Source organism: Danio rerio, chromosome 7 (genome assembly GCF_052040795.2).
Source record: "Danio rerio strain M-AB ecotype USA chromosome 7, GRCz13ab, whole genome shotgun sequence".
Taxonomy (NCBI): domain Eukaryota; kingdom Metazoa; phylum Chordata; class Actinopteri; order Cypriniformes; family Danionidae; genus Danio; species Danio rerio.
In genome coordinates, this window is record NC_141027.1 from 41,120,522 (window position 1) to 41,135,191 (window position 14,670).

A 14,670-nucleotide genomic window follows, 5' to 3' on the forward strand; every position below is an offset into this window, starting at 1 on the left:
TTAAAATATGTTGGAACAGTAGCTTTTAATGTGGAGGGCCCTTTTTTGCTGGAGATACTGTTGCCCTAAAAAATGAAATAAAATAGTTAGAAATAAAACTGTACATACACCATAGAAACCGTATAACAAAATTTTGGAGGTTTTAAAACCTTGACTTTAAACCTTAAAACCGGTTATCATTCCATGCCTACTTGTCAATGAAGCACGGTTGTGTGATCAGTAGTAAATCACCTCTGAAGACCAGACGGAGCTCTTGTGAGTCGCATGGAACAACCAAATATGCCTCAAATAAACCCAGGAAAGCCCTGTAGCAGTAAGTGAATACATTGAAGAGTTAGCTGCTTTCATTGATTCAATGTGATTAATAAACACAGCCAAGTTTTAATACTAAGAGTTTTTATTAGTATCATTTTAATATTCTATTCTATTCTATTCTATTCTATTCTATTCTATTCTAATATTTATCTGATAATAATGTAATGCTGATATGTCTTTAGTCATTGCATTTACTATTTAAAGGGCTGTATTTCACTTAGAATCTAAGAAACATCTGTCAGAAACAATATACTGTAATCACACAATTATATTGCCTTTGATGTTGTGTGTAGCTTGTCAGTTAACTGTGGCTCTGTGCTGTAATCTGAATGCACATGCTGGGGATTTACTGCTGATTACACAACTAGCCTAACTAAGAAATGTGAACAACAGTTGTCTATGATTTATCGTGCAGCCCTAAAAGACAGCTATCCGCTTGTTAAGTCGTGACTTATCAGTGACATACTGTTTCCGGGTCCAAGCCGCTACTCTAAGCCGCTACTCTCATCATGCTATTTGAATTGAGAAAATATTTGTTTTTGACTACTTTTTAGTTATATCACCCATTAAGCTGAATTTTATGTAAAATCATGGTTTACACACTTTTCTGTAGGCTTGCCGCATCACAAATACCAAAATTTTAACAATTTATTAAAAATTATTCACTTTCTGGTTATCAGAAAATAGGCATATATATATATATATATATATATATATATATATATATATATATATATAATTAAACTAAAAGTAATTAAATATTCTGTACATTCTCAGTGTTGCAAAATATCAAGATTATCAAATCTCCATATGTGAAATTCATTAACTAAAAATTCAAGTTATATACAACAAGTATGCTCTATGAGGTGTTTTTTCTTTCTTTTTTTAAATAAACACCCTTAACACTTAACACATCTTATCTGTGACACTCTCAGTCATAATTCAAGACTCACAGGTATCACAGGTACCATTTAATCAAATAATGTGTGCTGTTTAAACTGTGCTTAACACCGTTGGGCCATAAAGCTGCTTCAGAGCTGCACCGTGATGTGAATATATGGCGATGTGATTTGAGATGACACAGATGATACATAAATCACTTTTCAAAGCTGGTTCTTTTTTCCGTCAGTTCACAGGAGGCAAACAATGTGTGTCTTTCAGTATGAGGACACAGCTGGTCTGATACCGCATATTAAGTATTATAAACAAGCCTTGCACCTATTCTATTTGAAAGATTATCATCTTCTAGGCTTATTAGGAGGACATTTCCCATAATATACTGAAGATGAGTTTATGCATGAATCTCCCATGACTTTGCATTTTGTTATAGACTAGTTCTTTGTCTAGCATTGCTGCAAAGATTGTCAGAAAGTTTGCTGAACATCACCAGACAGGAATTCCCTGCCACCACAACCTGAAAAACATAAAGGAGTGATCGTGAAGCTTGTACAATTTTTGCTGGAAGTTTTGGATTATGTTACTTGTTTTCCTGCTAATAAATCATGATTCACGTTATGTTTTATTCAGTTTGTTATGAAACTGGTGGCTGGATACAATATTGTTTATTGAAATGAAAAATATGTACGCATAAAATGTAAATGAGTGTTGTTGACAATATGACATTTTTGACAGTGATGAGCAGAGCCGTTATGTCTTCATTGAGTTTTCTGTCTTTCAAAACAAAGGAAAAATATTATTTATTCACTATTTACTGAGGACAATCACCTTCAAGTTGTTTTTCTTTTGCAATATAGAATATTTTACAAGCTTCTCAGGCCTAGAAACAAGATCCGACATAGAGAGGTGGTGAGACATGTTTCAGATAACTGAGTAAAAATGTCATGTGGTTACAGAAGTATGTGTGGAAATCATGTCAGGATACTCAGGCATGTGTTTTGCACAGGGACTGGGCACGAACACAATAAGAACATCAAGTAATTGCATGTGACAATATTTAAAAACATGTACAGTGACGGTCCAATATTATAATCTCCCAATAGTCTGATGTGTTTGACAGTTGTCCTCTCTAAGTTTGGGAACATGTAAAACAGATCCTAAAAGTTCTTTTTTCGTTATATAGACTAAAATATGAATATTACATAATATAATTAATGTTAGATTTCGTTGCAATAAAGCAACTTGTTTTATAATTCGATGTTGAGAATAACAGAAAAACTTTTAATTACAGCTTTGATTATTGACAGCATACTTGTAACCAGGGATGTGACACTGACAACAGAGCTGAGGATTCAAATGTAGGGTTTTATTGACAGGATGGTCAGGCAAGTAAAGATCAACACAGGAGCAAACCGATGTATGAGGGCAATCCAGAGTCGTAGTAGAAATAGAAGAATGGTCAGAAGGCAGGCAGCATACAGGAATGATCAAACTAAGCAAAGGTTCAAAACAAGGAAGGCAAGGCAAGGCAAGGAAAACACGTTGTAATGTCACTAAACAGATAACAAGACTCAGCAATGAGTGTCTTAAATTGAACTGTATATACAGTACAGTATGTGCATGTAATCAGTACTTGAGCAGCATCACCTGTGTGTATGCAATCAGTCAGGATCAGGAACCGGTTTTGTGTGTGTGTGGTGCATGACTGGTTCTCGTAGTCCATTTACCAGCAGATTTGTAGTCCTATGTGTGTGAATATTGTCCAGCGATCTCTGGTGGTTAGAACGCTGGTGATCGTGACAATACTACAGTCTGTCATTGAGTCCAAGGGTCGGACAACAAAGCATTGACTGAGTTGTTGTATATAAATATTGTCATACTAACATTTGTCTTCAAAACTGAAATCCCTTTTTGAAAATGCAGTATGGTGTCTATCCATGTCGCAGATCCAGCTGTGCAAAATTATGTGTGTGTTTGTAGAAAACACTCACAGACTGACTTACGAGCTCACATGATGAGACAATATCCCATATTTCCATTGTTTATAGACATGCGTGACTATTATGCACTCGAGTCTTTTGCAGCCCTGCATGTTTGAAAGGCATGTAAAGATAAAACGATTTCAATTTTTACCCACAGCAGCACTATATAATTGATTTGTCACACATATTGTCAGTTTCAGAGAAGTGGACCAATCAGAAAAACTCGAAGGCGGGACTAGTGTTGTGCAATTCTGTTTACGTGTAGCAAATTGTCATGACACAGGCAAAATAGCAAAATAAAAGGTGAGTGCTCCTGTATCACGTTTTTTGACAGAAAACAGTGCTAATGCATGTACTGTTACAGCCCTAGTGCTTCACTATAAGCTGCAGTATATGCAGTACTATGAGAGCTGATCAGTCTGCAGCTGCGGGCCACATTTTAAAGAGCCATGGGCTGGACGCGGCCCACGGACCACCTGTTGAGAACCTTGACACACACACACTTTGGCCAATTTAGTTTATTCAATTCACCTGTACCGCATGTCTTTGGACTGTGGGGGAAACCGGAGCACCCGGAGGAAACCCACGCCAACATGGGGAGAACATGCAAACTCCACACAGAAATGCCAACTGACCCAGCCGAGGCTCAAACCAGCAACCTTCTTGCTGTGAGTCGACAGTTCTACCAACTGCGCCACCGTGAAGCCCTAGTTGATTTAACTTATTTTTTATAATTATGCACATAGCTTTGCTAATTTTAAGGCAACTGGTATACTGACTTATTTTAAATAACAGAAACACATTTACTTAATTATTTTACGTAAGGTCAACTAATATTTTTTCACAGTGTAGTGATTAGTGAAAATATGAGAAATGTTAAATGTATCTGAATAATATTCTATTGTGTATTTAATGTAAATATTGAATTATAAAGCTGTCATGAAAAGAAATGCATCAAAATGGCTAATACATGTTACCTTTACAGTAATCAGCATCAGTTTGAAACAATACTACTACAGTGATGTTGCTGATCTCATCAGTATATTAGACTGTGTTGTAGTGTGTGTGTGTGTGTGTGTGTGTGTGTGTGTGTGTGTGTGTGTGTGTGTGTGTGGTTTTTGTGTCATTTCTGAGATAAGTTTGGTTTTTCATTAAGTTTTAATTGTTTTGTAATTAGTAATTAGATTTTAATTGGAGTTTTGCAAAAAAAAGAGGCTTAAGAAAAGTGTTTTAGCAATCGAAAATACCTTTTTCTTGTTTTACATTTAAATTGTTCAACATGTTTGTCTCAGTTTTACGTTACCTGAACATAATAAAAAATGTTACTCAGCATCTTTCCTCTCTCTCTTCACGTGTATATTTACAGAGCTAAGCTGCACAGATCAGCAGGCCTGTGTTACCTCAGAGTCCCCTTAACCCTCCCTCTCCATCCAGTTCCTCATCCTTCCTATTTTTAGAGAATGTATTTTTTCCTGATGAAATACAGTAAAATGCACTCAGGGCCACATGTCTGCCTCCCTCTGCTGCGCTCATACACAGTGCATATTTTTAAAGTTCTTAACTGCTGACTGGCTCGCTGACCTTACTTCATTTTATATAATGCATGAAATATTAATTGCAAAAATAAATATAGGCTTTTCTACCAAGTTCTACCAAGGTCTGAGCAAATGAGCTTGTTTTAGATGTTCAAAATAAATTCTAATGCTGAGGATGCACCATCGCTGTAATTGATGAAGACTTGATCTGAGAGAAAATGATTGAGAGCGAGAGAGAGAGAGAGAGAGAGAGAGAGTCTACCGTCCCACTTTATATTAAGTGGCCTTAACTAATATGTACTTACACAGGAATTAATAGTTTGTTACAATGTACTTATTGTGTAAATACATGTGTTTTACTGTGTACTTATGCTTGATTAAATACCTGTATGTAATTACATCTGTAATAAATTCTGTGATTACATTTGTAAATACACTGTTGACCATCCCCACACCTTAACCCACCCATATACCTACCCACACCACCAAACCTGTCCCTAACCCAACCCCTATCCCAACTCAAGAGCACCACAAGTGTTCTCAAATAATTTATGAACAAAGTAAGTACTGTACATTGTATTTATTTTTTGATGTAAGTACATAGTAGTTAAGGACACTTAATACTTTAATAAAAGTGGGACCGAGTCTACTTATTAAGATTAGGATTACTAAGATTATTAAGATTACCTATTAATTACTTATTACTTTTATGAGTTTCTTTTCTCTGTTAAACACAAAAGAAGATTTTGAAGAACATTGGAAACCAGTAGCCATTGACTTCCATAATATTTTTTCTTCTGTAAATGTTGATTTCTATCAATTTCTAACATTCTTCAAAATGTCTTCTTTTGAGTTCAACAGAGAAAAGAAACTCATAAAAAATTGGAACCACTTGATTTTTTAATGACAATTCATTTGTTTGAATTATTGCCTCATGATGAGACAGATTTTGCATTTCTCAGTGTAAAGGTGCCCTATGATGAAAATCTGGTTATACCAAGGCATAGAGTAAAAGATTAATATGTGAAAATGGACATACCATGAGCTTCAGTCACTGTTTTTAGACTGTTTTTCAGTGTCATGTAAATTCCACAAGTGTAAACCTTGGTGGACAACAGGCCAATCAGAAAAAAAAAAAAAAAAACTGCCCAGACTCACTGGCCATGCCCTCCGCATTTGCATATATGCCTAATTTGGGTCGTTTATCCAAATCTGACAAGCAGCCATGTCATCAAGCTTTGAGATCATAAAAAAAACTCTAAGATCAATAATATGTGCCTCAGGCTGTGTTTGATAAGCAACAATGTTTTCCAGTGAGACAACAATGATACATGTCCTCCTTAGTTATATTTAAGCTTATATTTCACTTATGTGGGACTTTTATTTTGAAACATGTTTCAAAGTGGCCTCAGGGCGCTCAGGAATGCAAGATTCACAGATTATACATATATTCATCTCCACTCTGAAGAGACATAAAGTATGTTTAGTTACACTTTTTGTTAATTCATCGTGTCAATTTAATGAGCATGTTTCAACAAACACATGTAGACTGCTGAATCGTGTCAAATCACTCTGCTCAAATGTCATCTGTTCATGCAGATGTTGATATCTTTTCTTTGACTGTAGCTTTAAAATACAACGCGATACCTCTCTTTCACTCTCTTTTGTCAAGTTTAATAATAATTTAGCCTTTATCCACAACAGATCTGGTGAGCAAAATAGGTTAACGCTACTCTGATTGGGTTTATATTTGTCTGTGTTCAGCGTACATCATGCTGTGTGTGTGTGTGTGTGTCTATAATAGCAGCATGTCAGAGTGGAGCTCATTAATATTCACAACATGAGTATTTTATGGAGTTTATTAAACTGTTTCTGGAGATTTTGTTTAATCCATAACCGTACTATGTAGATATAAGAGAACAATTAATCTTATTAAACTAATGCAGTATATGGCACCTTTAAGAGCAGATTTCAGAATAAAATAACTAAACGCAACTCAGAATTCATAGAAAAAGCCAATTGTTTTCTTTTCTAATTTTTCTTGGTCCGGTACTACTAATGGTCTTTAGCTTATTCTAAAACTGTAGTGTCTCAATTATTCAGTTGTTATTACATACACACATGAACAATTCTTCTGCTGACTTTTCTGTGAAAGCAGTGTTTGTACTAACCAGCATTGGTTTGCTCAGTGCGATTTGTCATGCGCTGTTTTGACATTTCCCACACACATTACTTAACTTGATGTTGTACCTCTTTTTAACTATTTCAGAGAGGAGGAAACAGGGGTTTTGGCCTTACATGAAGCATGATGATAAAGAATAGGACGCCCCCCACTCTATCTCTTCAGGAGTAACACCACAGCAGAACCGTCCCACTCGACACGGCAGGATGTGCAGGTAACAACAGCAAATAAGTGTTTCAATAGCAATTATTCTGTGGAAGTGAGGTATGCGTGCGTGTGTGCGCCTGGGCCAGTTTTGGGGCTTTAGAGTGTGGGTGTGCTCCGAGAAGAGCAGCCACTCAAAGCTTTTCATTAGTTTTGCCTTGTTTCTCCTCTTTCCCTCTTGAGTGTGTAATGTGTGTTGGGACACAATGGGAGGATCTGCCGAATTGTGGTGAGAGGCTGTAGACTGTGTTTGCTGGCGCTGTAAAGAGCCTCTTCACCAGGCTTTGGCCACAAAGGCCTTTGGGATGCGCCCATGGCTTACTTTGTTCACTGGAAGCATTTCACACGCACCCGGGGCAACAGACAGGCAGGGCTGAGGCCTCAACACTCGGCACAGATATTGAAAAGTTTTTGTGCCTTTTTTTTTTTGTCCACCTATCCCCCCTCCCCACCACACCTCCTTTTTACCACAAATCCTTTCTCATCCTTGTCGTTCAAATACCACTGTTGGGCAAACAGAACACCCTTTTTTTCTCTCTCTCTTGATCTCACTCGCCGTAATATCCGACTGCAATTGTCCTGAGTTCTGTGTTGGTAAAACATTTGTCACTTCCTTTTAGTTCTTTTGCCAGTGAACGATGTTTCTGTCGAAATGTCTTCGAGAAATATTGTAGCCGCCTTCTTTATTGAATATGTTTGGATTGCTATTGTTTTTAATATTTGGTGGAAATAATTTCAACACTTCTGAAATCTTGTTCATTGTTCACTGCCATAACCTATGGTCCCAAAGTGCTTTACAATAAAAGAAAACCGCAAAACAGGTAAAAGAAAACATATAAATAAAAGAAAACGTATTAAAACAAGTTAAAAATCCAAGAACAGAAACACCAATGTAAAACCAGCTCACCACACTGTTAATTAAAAGCTTGCCCAAAAGACGGGTCTTTAAATGCTTTTTAAAAAGTTCAACTGATCCCAGAGGGGGTGGGGGGGGTGGTATATGCTGACCATGCAAAACTCTATATGTAATCACCAGAATCTTTAAATTTACTCTAAAACTAATAGGAAGCAAATGAAGAGCCTTGAGCACAGGTGTAATGTGCAAACTCCTACTAGAGATTCTGTGACTATAAGTAAATCAATGCAAAGTTTAGGAAATTTGCTGCATGTCAACTATATCGCTTCAGGTTTATTATGGAGTCTATTGATATTTCTGGATTCCATTTCTTTCCCCATTTGATTTTTTTAAAAATTTAGTTGTTAATTAAAATTAAAGAAGGCATCACGGTGACTCAGTGGGTAACACGATCGTCTCACATCAAGAAGGTCACTGGTTTAAGCCTCGCCTGGGTCAGTTGACATTTCTGTCTGGAGTTTGCATGTTCTTCCTGTGTTCGCGTGGGTTTTCTTCAGGTGCTTTGGTTTCCCCCACAGTCCAAAGACATGCAGTTGAGATTATTAAAGGGACTAAGCTTAAAATTAAATAAAATTTAAATTAAAGAAATCAAATCGTTTGCCCAATGAATTGAAATTATTTTTTACATTTAACAGCCATGCTCACCTTCATTTTGTTTCAGACCTAAAATATTTCAGTATATTTTCCAAATTATGATATATAAAAATTAAAATGGAGACGGAATTCTTAATTTTTATTTCATTATTTTTTAATGAACAAGGATTTAAAGTTTCAACTATATTTTTTACTGTATACAAATAACTTTCCTCAGAGTAAAAGAACAAAGATCATGTAAATCACAATACAATTTTATGTTTAGTTTTATGAATATAAAGTGTTTTAGATTTAGTTCAATCTTACTATGTAAGCGTTTTAATAGCAAAAGGTGAAATATCTTAGGTGATCTGTGTTTGTTGTTTTTTTTTGTAAAAGATCTGGTGAATGACTGCAATCACAACGTGGTCGTATAATGAGTAACAAAAATGGAAGTTTCTGTGACAAATATCATACTGCTGTATGTTACATTGAATATAATGTTTAACAAGTACATTTGGCCTATTTATTTCTAGTGTGGGACAATAGTGTCTAAGATAAAGCTGTGCTTTCAGATTTAGAATCTTATTTTATTATAGTGTCACTTTTACACTATGCATTTGGAACCAGGCAGTTTATTCAAGTCTACGGCTTAAGTTCTTACTAAATATAGCATATACATTTATTTTACCCTTAAAGTAATCATAAAAAACTCTATAGCTATTTTGATAGAATTTTATTGTAAGTTAATTCTACTTAGTTTTATGGAATGTTGTATTAAGGCTGGATGTTATTGAAAAAACATCTGACATGGCAATACATTTTTATTTGGTGTTGAAAATAAAATCTCACCGGATGACTTGTGAATAGCACTATTTGGAAATAATTCATTCATTTTATTGGATTTTATAGGAGAGTGAATAATGCATACAATATAATAAACAAATTAGATAAATAGTGCAAATATACAGAGGGAATAAACAATGTTTAATGGATTTTGGGAGATTCAAGCTTTATTCAGGTACAGAAATTGAATAACACTGTATAGCCTTCATTCATTAAAATCTTTATTAAAGTTACAAACAGTACAATTTCTTGTGTCTGGATGCTTTGAAACTCCTGAAATGCTCACACAGTCTCACACAGGCCTTAAACCTTCACTCTATATCAGTGACTCCTCAAATCACATGCGTCCTGAACTGCTCCTGATCAACCATAATCCCATCTCAACATTGCACAGAGTGTGATGGGACAATTGCGGATGTGCACATTGTGATATCAGTGCTGAAATGATATATTGTGTATTACAGCATTCTTTCCAAATAGAAATAGAGCTAAAAAAATCTGCATTTGTCAAGTTAAGCCAAATGTTTATTTTAACAGGTTATTGTAAAGATGCTTGTATGTGCGTGACTATAGAAAACTGTAAAGATCACATGTGAATTTGTGCATATCCAATGACAGCAGATGTTGTAAAACACCACAAGTCGTGTATGTGTGTAGTAAATGAAACCCCATGATGCATTCACACACATGAAAATGTAATTTTAACCAGTACTCTAATGACTGCTAGTTGACATGAAGATGAAAGGTTACTTAGTCAGTATAATGTCTAAAGGGGACAATCAAAATGGTCCCTTAATGATTCCTTTCCATCAAAATTTTAATGACACAAATCATGACTTTCTCCGTAATTCTCTTACATTTGCTTTTCTATTTATGTGGTGTTGGAAATATATATGCACGCATTACAGAGAAAAATAACAATCTTTTATTCTAGTGAACGAAATAATGCAGTTTTTCCGACATGCCTAGAAACCTCCATCTCCACAGCAGCTTAAGTGTCACATGAAAAAATTATGTGTCAGGGTTGGGGCCTGATAAAATATTGATGGTGGTCAGTGGCCCAGAGCTACTGTATAGTGTAAATTTCTGCTCCGGATGAAGGGAGGTGGTGATTGTGAGAGTCGGTGCACATTTATGAGAGCATTTACTTTATTTGTGTAACATCAATCAGATGTTCAGCATAGCAGCCAATCACAGCGCTTGTGTCTCACAGCATTATTCTACAGCGGTTTATGTTAGGTGGAAAAGAAAAATCCCTGATGAAAATGTATTATTATGTTAATTTAACATCTGTTAGAACACCAACGAGGATGCTTTGTAGGTTTAAATCCAGGATTTTGTTGATAAACTATTACTTTAAAGCAGCATTTGGATGAACCATTACTGTATTTGTGCTTGAAAACACTTAATCATATCTCAACCCGTAAATATTCAAGACAATTTTAATTAAAATTATTTCCACAACGCACCAAGTAAATGAGTGCCTGAATTAAGACTAATACAGATCAGCCAAGCTTGGTGTGAAGATCACTTCAGTCAGAATTAGCAAGCATGTTTGACTATAGGACGGAGTTGCATCTCTGTCTATTTTCATGGCTTATAAAGATGAAATGAATAAAACATGGCTTCGTCTTTGGAGCACTTTGCTAAGATGTTGTATCACTGAAAACACCAGCACTCTGTCAGATCAGATTGAGAACAGTGCAGTGACACACCTCTGCCGAGGAGATGATAAAATGTACAAACCGTATAAGGAGAGCAAGAGCATCTGTGTCCATCTCTCTATAGAGCAGGGGTGCCCAAACCTTTTCTTTTAAAGGGCCAAATACCAAACTTGAATGAGGGATGTGGGCCGAATATAAGCCAAACCGAATATATCACACCATATTACATTAAATTTACCATGGGTAGTTTTATTTGTAAATATTTAAAGATATCTAGTAGGGCTGTAACGATACACGATATAAAATCGAAATCGCGACACTCAGATCTACGATCCTGTGTCGCGGTGTGATAAGGGAGAATCGCGACACACCCCATGATACCTTTTCAATAACGTCACGCGTGCCTGCAAAAGTTGAGCTAATTAACACTTTTTTTCGTTCGACATTACAAGCACTGCTCCGTTTAAGCCCTCGCAATATTTAGCCGGGAGAGCTCGCACGAAGCTGTGTGTGCTGCTGAATGTGTCAAGAATATAAAAAACAAAACCAACTTAACCCCGCTTGACAACCGACAACGCCAGAAACATTGCCAATGCTGTCAAAGCGGCCGGATTTTCAGCGCATATACGATGATTTGCTCACACTGTTAATGTGGCTGCGCAGAGAGGGATGGCCTTTCACTAGATGTCAGGTAACAGCGCAAACTTTTCTGTAACCGTGCTGTGCGCTTTCTGTTTGAACCTTTGAGAGTGCTGACTGATAAGTCCGCGATGCGTGAGGTCAAAAAACACGACGAAGCTTTAAGTTAAGATGAACACAGTTTCTATAGTTATACTTTATTTAGAGATAAAGGTATATGGCTCTGCATACAATCACTCTATCTTGCTGGAGTTTATAGCCGTTTCGCTTTACTTCAGGACGCATTAACACCGCTCTGAAGGTCTAATCGTTGTTTTAAGTTATCCAGAGCTGTATGGATATACAAATCTTGAATATCACAATAGTATTAAATATTATAATTGTAACAACACAGACAGCAACACTTATGCACAATCGATACCCCGCTAATTCAGTCGTTTCATAAGAGGAGCGCGCCTCTTCTTTTTTCCTTGTCAACATAAAGGCAGCGAGGTGCGCCTCGTTTTCGCCCCTTGTTTAACTGCAAGGCATACTTAATTTGCGGGACAATAACATAACCCGTGCCTACAGATACATTTGCCAAAGAAGCAAAACGGGAGAAGAATATTGCTGTATGATACAGACCTGTTGATGCTAAACCAGCGCTTATGTTGACCTGGATCTGCGTAATAAACGCAACAAATAGGCTTTACTTTTTATTTTACAGCTTAAAGCATGTACGCAGATTAATGCAATATCATATTTAAACAACAAAACTGTTTACAAAAAGTCTACATATGCGCGCGTGTTGTTGTCCTTCTTATCACGCAGCGCACTTGAACCGCGAGGGAGAGAGAGGAAACCATAGGCTATATCAGGACATATTTTTTAAGATAATGATTTCTATTAAAAGTGTTAAAGGTTTTGTGATTATAATAATAACAGCGGGGCATTAAATAAATGCATATTTTCCGTGGAGCGGGCAATTTGAGGAAGTCTGCTATTTTTATTTGAAGAAAAAAACATATGATTGGAAAAAAGCCTATCCCGGTTATTAAAAAGAATCAGTCAGTATTTTCGTTTTGTAATATAAATTAATTATTTAAGTGAAAATAATTTAGGGCAGTCATATTTATTTTATTCATTTTATTTAGATTATTCTGCTCTTCTGTGCTAAACACTGCAGGTGCGTGAAGATGCTCTGTTGTTCTGTTCTGTTCCGCTATTAATATATAAAATAAATCAGTATTTTAAAATGCAATATTTAATGTGTCAGACACAAAATAGACACGTCAATTTGTTTAATATAAAATTAATAGTTATCTGACCAGTTAACCGTTAATAACCGATTAATGAGCGGCGGTTGTCGGTTAGCAAAATTAAGGAAATGAGCATCCCTAGTAGCTATTTAATTTACTTTTTCTATGTAAGAGAACTTGATTGAAAAATAATTTTCAACATGCTTGAACCATCTACACAATGGAGTTTAGTTCTGTTTAGATTTTCAACAGTATTTTGTTATAAAGAAAACAGAAGTGATATAGCTTTGGCTATTTATTTATTTTATATATGGCTATTTATATTGTTAATAATTTGCATAGGTAATATTGTTCTTTGATGTTTAGTTTATAAAGATTTTTCAAATGTTATTTGATAAAAAATTATTTTAAAAATCTTTTTTTCCCACCCCACACAAAAAAAAAAAAAAAAATCGTGATACGAATCGAATCGTGGGTCAAAAATCGTGATACGAACCGAATCGTGGGTTTGGTGTATCGTTACAGCCCTAATATCTAGAAAGTTTTGCTTTAAATCATATGAACTAATGCAGTATAATTCTTTACATTTCATAATGAACTTATTACAGTAAAAACATAAACAATCCCATTTATAACACAATGGAGCTCATTGCTGAAAACCCTGTTTCTGCCTTTGCCTTAATTGATTTGCTTGCCGATGTCTTGTGCATTGCTTTTTTGTCAAGTGACAGCTTTTACATTTTAAAAGTCTGATTCATTTACAACATTTTATTGAAACATTTAATTTCAGTTGGCTTTTTTTTTTGTAGCTCAGCAATAAAACAAAGAAAGAAATGGTTACAATTAAATAGGCATGGGCCAGTATAAGATTCTGACAATATGATAACCTTGGATAAAAATATCACGGTTTCAAGGTATTGGTCTTTTTAAGTTTTTGGGTAAAAAAACTCAACACAATATATTTTATTTTGAGAAACATTTAACATATTTTGTAACGTTAAACATGTCAGGCTAAATAATTCAAATCAATTACTGGCTTCTGCTGTCTTCATTAGTTTCAAAAACACTGATTTCTTTAAAATTTTGGCATTTTTGGAATTTATTTTTGCTGCTTGAGATGATGTTGTCCAAAAAAATGTAAATAAAAAAATCTTACACAAACCTCAGCAACTGTATAGCTGAAAATTTTGGCGGTTTTAAAACCATGACTATATCCAACCGCGGTATACATTGAAAATGGTTATCGTCCCATCATCCCTACATTAAAATTGAAATAACAATCTCGGTCAAAGGCATATGCCCCAACCATCTTTCCAACATTCTCCCTCTCTTTTAAAATGGGATGGTGGGCCAAATCAAAGATTACCATGGGCCAACTTTCAGATTTTGGCTTTTCTTTGGGCATCTCTGCTATAGAGAATCTTGACTTCCATTATATTGTCTTGCCGCACACACACAAACACACACGCTTCCTCTTCATTATGCTTTTCACATTTTTCTCTTAGAGTTAATTTTCCCAGTGACACAAATTTTGACATTAGGATCTATGGCCGTAGACTATACACACTGGAAGGCTAAATGTCCTTTTGTTTTCTGCTCAGACACTTCACCTGCTGAAATATTACAAGTATTCGGAATAACGTTCTATTGGGATGCTTTCAGATGTTAATCCATCATAA

General features: G+C 35.6%; 1 protein-coding gene across 12 annotated transcripts in view; it reads left to right on the top strand.

The window, feature by feature from the left end:
• The window catches only part of shha (sonic hedgehog signaling molecule a), a 108,121-nt gene that overhangs the window by 17,665 nt on the left and 75,786 nt on the right, over positions 1-14,670 (top strand). For all 12 annotated transcript variants that reach the window (XM_087258776.1, XM_087258780.1, XM_087258777.1 and 9 more), the window contains exon 3: positions 6,999-7,125. The gene's annotated coding sequence lies outside the window, so the exon portion shown is untranslated. The remainder of the gene's footprint in view (positions 1-6,998; positions 7,126-14,670) is intronic.